The sequence below is a fragment of the Penaeus chinensis genome, chromosome 36 (genome assembly GCF_019202785.1).
Source record: "Penaeus chinensis breed Huanghai No. 1 chromosome 36, ASM1920278v2, whole genome shotgun sequence".
Classification (NCBI taxonomy): Eukaryota; Metazoa; Arthropoda; class Malacostraca; order Decapoda; family Penaeidae; genus Penaeus; species Penaeus chinensis.
In genome coordinates, this window is record NC_061854.1 from 30350527 (window position 1) to 30355526 (window position 5000).

Consider the following 5000-nt stretch of genomic DNA (forward strand, 5'->3'; position numbering starts at 1 on the left):
GGAAAAAAAGACTCAAACGAGGTGGCATTTCCTCCTCGCCACAAACGGGGCCGTGCTTGACATTCTCTTCGCTCACGTTGCCGAAAATGGCAGTAGTGAAGGCGGAGAGTAGGGAGGGGGAAGGGGCAAGGTGAAGGGAGGAGGAGGAGGAGGAGGAGGAGGAGGAGGAGGAGGAGGAGGAGGAGGAGGAGGAGGAGGAGGTGGGAGGAGGAGGAGGAGGAGGAGGAGGTGGGAGGAGAAGGAGGAGGAGGAGGAGGAGGAGGAGGAGGAGGAGGAGGAGGAGGAGGAGGTGGGAGGAGGAGGAGGAGGAGGAGGTGGGAGGAGGAGGAGGAGGAGGTGGGAGGAGGAGGAGGAGGAGGTGGGAGGAGGAGGAGGAGGAGGTGGGAGGAGGAGGAGGAGGGGGGAGGAGGAGGAGTAGGAGGAGGAGGAGGAGGAGGAGGAGGAGGAGGAGGTGGGAGGAGGAGGAGGAGGAGGAGGGAGGAGGGGAAGGAGGAGGAGGAGGAGGAGGAGGAGGAGGAGGAGGAGGAGGAGGAGGAGGAGGAGGAGGAGGAGGAGGAGGAGAAGGAGGAGGAGGGGGAGGAAGAAGAGGAGGAGGAAAGTGAATGGGATTGGGAGGATACAGGGGGGTGAAGAAGGGAGGAGTATTGGGAGAAGGAAGAAATGATGGAGGAGTAGGAGAGGTGGCGCCATGGAGAGCGAGGAAAATCTGTGGGCGTGTTAAGGTGCAAGGGATCATGAAGGGGCGAGCGTCATAATGCGGGTGGTGGGACATGGTAATGAATAAATTGCTGCTCGTGATTTTCCTCGTATTTTTGTGACCGATGGACACTCGGCTGTATGTGTATGTAGGAGGGAGGAAGAGGGAGGGAGGGAGGAGGGAGGGAGGGAGAAGGAGGGAGAAGGAGGGAGGAGGGAGGGAGGAGGGAGGGAGGAGGGAGGGAGGAGGGAGGGAGGAGGGAGGAGGGAGAGAGAAGGAGGGAGGAAGAGGGAGGGAGGGAGAAGGAGGGAGAAGGAGGAAGAGGGAGGGAGGGAGAGGGAGGGAGGAGGGAGGGAGGGGAGGGAGGGGGAGGGAGGGAGGGAGGGAGGGAGGGAGGGAGGGAGGGAGGGAGGGAGGAGGGAGGATGGAGGCAGGGAGGGAGGCAGGGAGGGAGGGAGGGAGGGAGGGAGGGAGGGAGGGAGGGAGGGAAGGAGGGAGGGAGGGAGAGGAAGGGAGATAGATTAAGAGGAAGGGAAAGAGATTGAGAGAGAGTGAGAGTAAAAGTGAGAGAGAGAGAGAGAGAGTGAGAGAAAAAGTGAGAGAGAGTGAGAGATAGAGTAAGAGGGAGAGTGAGAGGGGGGGAGAGAAAGAGAGAAAGATGGAATAAATAAATAAATGGGCTAACGAAAGAGTGAATGAGCGAGCGAGTGCAACAAAGCGTGCAGGAGTGTATGAATGAGCGCGTACACGAAGAAGTGGAACATGATGAAGCAAACGGCAACAGGTAAAGGAGTACCAGACGAGCCGTGGGTGTTGGAAACGATCAAAGGGCTTCGCAAAAGGCGACCGAGGAGGGTGTAGGAGGCAGTGAAAGCGATAATGGCGGGTCGTGAGGCAAGGTTGCTGCTAGTTTCCCTGGTCTAGATATCATTCTCATAAGCTCGACAAAAAATACAATGCTGATTTGGCTCGGTACATGGCCAGTCAGCTGACGACATCTTTCTCTAATATTTGTAACTAAAGTGAAAGGAAAGACCTCGCGGGCATCTGTCCCCAAGATAAGAAGCGACAAGCAGCAAATTATTTTCGTCGCTTCCTTGCCTCAGGAAGTCTATGTTGGAGGTCGGGTAAATGAAGGTCCTACAAACCCCAACCAAATATACACGACCCGTATAAGACACCTTTCCCCTACTGTTTTATTGCCACATTTGATATCTTGATTTCGTCTCGACCATTCACCTCTTATGACTCGTCTACTCCATCCAATTCCCCTTTCAGACTATTTTATTTCTCTCTCCCTAATCATATAATTATAGCTCAGCAAGAACCCCTGTTTCTGCGCGACTTGTTTCCGTCCATGGCCCTCATACTCGGAGACCGTGCTCGTTTTGTGGTTATTCATGAACCGGGACAGCTTGGCACCGGTACATTTATTCGAGAACCAGGAAGAGTGATGACAAGGAAGCTGCATCTTCCTCGCCTGTCTTTGTCGAGGTTTTATCCCCGTTGGCGTAACGGTCACAGCCATTGTTGTGACGGAACATAAGCACTGTATCGCCGACGGACCCGAAGCGGGGACACTGACCTGGCGTCCCCAGCGGAGAAATAACAGGGAACGAGTTGGCGTGCTCTCGGGGCCTGCACTGCGACCACGCCAGACCCCTCGCGGACCGCGACCTTTGCCTCGAGCCCAGAGGTCATCCTGTCGTGGACGCACAATAACATCACGCTGACCAGCCGGTGCCAGGGAAGAGGGTTCGAGCGATGCGGCATTATCCTTCATTCAGCGTGGACGTCCAAGCACTCTTCGCTTATTATTCCTTTTACCGTGTTAGCCGTCGCTCCTCCCCTGCCCTCCTCCGCCCCCGGCGCCCTCCCACACCAGGAATCCCTTGTGCACGCCCTCCACATCCCTCGCTTTCTGCAATGCCGTTACACCCAAGACTCGCCTCGGGTCATGGCGCAATTATGCATTCCGGCGCGCGCCAACGCCTTAAAAAACGCCTCTTTTAATAAGTTTATTAATACACTAATAAATAAGATTTTCCCAAGACAGGAGCGACATATAGATGAGCCTACAACTCGCAAATGAAGCGAGACTTGCACAATCGGGCCATCGGGTGGAGAGGAGCGCCGGAAACCTTCTTGTCCGCCGAGGCGAGACTCTAAGCACTCGCTTTAATCTCCTCGCTTCTTCACCACTCATCCCAAAGCATGCATGACCGAGAAAGCCCGCGGTTGACAATCATCATTTCGGCAAGCGCATGCATGACGTATTTAACAAGAACACCGCCCAAATAACATCCGGGTCACTCGAGGAAACTATGAAATCCGCCGCAACACGCCCCCTACCCCAAGAAAAAAAATAATAAATGAATAAATCTGAAGAAAATCTGAACGTGTACGATTCAACGATCGCGAAACTCTGCTGGTGGACGTCACAGGCAGCACAGCCTTGCAAGATGAGCGAGTCATGATCTGCAATGATCCTGCAACAAAACGCGGCAACAGGGGCACGTAGCGAATAATCAGAGGCGTTTGCACATTTTCTTCGCCAAAGGATGTGACCCGAAGTCGACGCCAAAGGAGGATCCGGACATTAACCTTGAAATAGAAACGAAAAAGGGGTGCGACGCAATGGTTTCAAGCATCGCCAGCCACTTGCAATTATATAAGGGCATTAAACATTATATTAATGGGGTTTCAAGAGCAAGGTTAACTGGCTCGTGGCGGTGACCGTGATTTGGGGAAAGAGGAGCTAGAGAAAGTGGTGGTGGAGGGAGAAAGATGAAACGAAGAAAAAAAGTCGAGAATAAGAAGGGCAAAGGAGACGAAATGGAATGGAAGCGGAAAGGGAAAGGTAAAGAATAAAAGGAAATGCAAGGAAAATAAATATAAAAGATAAGAATAAGGTGGAGGAATATTAAAGATAAAAAGTGATCAAACGATAATTTGAAAAAAAAAAAAAAAACAAAGCGATAAAAGTGACAACTAGTAAAACGGAACACACGAATAATATGGAGAATGGAGAGAAGAAAAGAAAAACGAAGGAAGAGACGCCAACCGCAAACAATCAACACCGATTTCCGCGCCACTAAATTCCCCCATTCACTTCCCCCCCCCCCCCCCCCCCCCCCCCATCCCTCTTTCGAGACCCGCCCACCCACTACCACCCCCTACAAACACAGACCAAGCGACATTGTAACTCCCACTCTACCCCCCCTCACCTCCATCCCACCCTAACCACGTCACCCACCCTGCAAAAACGTAATTTCCAAAAATACCAAACTTACGATCCAGTTTCCCCGAAATCGCCCAAAAGGCCAAGAATTCGGGTCGGTTTACCCTCGGCACAAGCCAGCCGAACCGATCCGCGGCCAAGGATAATTGAGCGCGCTTTCCCTCCCGCTTACAAGCGAGGGAAGTGTTTGTAAACATCCCTGAGGAGGCACTTTCCGACCGCTAAACGAGAGGGAATTACATTTATATATAAAAAAAAAGGACGAAAGAAACGAGAAGAAATGCTGTTCATATCAAATCTACGCTCGAAAAGACAGAAAATAAACTAGTATTTCACATTCTTTCAGCTTTTATTCTCTGCGTTTTTTGTTTTTTTTCATTTCTTCAATTAACTCTCAGCCGCTGCGGGGAACGACCCTGGGAAACAAAGATTAAAATGCCTCCTTCGAACAAGACAATCTCCGTTAATTGTATCATGGCATCTGTTGTCCCGCTGCAGATGAAGCAAAACTGGTCTTCACTCTCACTTTAAAATTAAGAAAACCAGTAATGATAAATTGGTGCAATTAATAATCACAATAATACAATGAATATATCCATTATCTTTCGTCTTGCTGTTTCCGAAAACGTTATCCAAAAATACTATTTGGATAAAACATACCAAAGTTAATAATTTACACTTTTTGCCACACTTGCGTAGCCTCCCCCCCCTCCCCCTACACCCTTCCACCCCCGAAGGGAATCCCGACGGCACGTCAAGTCTGCAAGGAAACTAATCAGTTAGCAGACCCGATTCCGCTGCCAAGTTACTAAAAAACGGACAGATTAAGTATATATTCACAAATGTTAATTGGCTTTATAAATCATATATTTTCAAGACGCCCCGATTTTCAATATAAAAACCAAATCAAGGCATTTGCCATAAAACAATACAAAAGTAAATCCTCCTTAAATGGAAAAGCATAAAACCAATAACATCAAACAAAGAAGCAGACGTGAGGCGATCTCCAGAAAACGTTTGACGACCTCTCTGCATTTACGGCTGTGTAAACGTTGTGACCAT

General features: G+C 50.4%; 1 protein-coding gene across 4 annotated transcripts in view; it reads right to left on the reverse strand.

Moving 5' to 3' along the window:
* LOC125044594 (CLIP-associating protein 1-B-like) overlaps positions 1-5000 on the reverse strand; it is a 363686-nt gene that overhangs the window by 236707 nt on the left and 121979 nt on the right. The window lies entirely within an intron of this gene.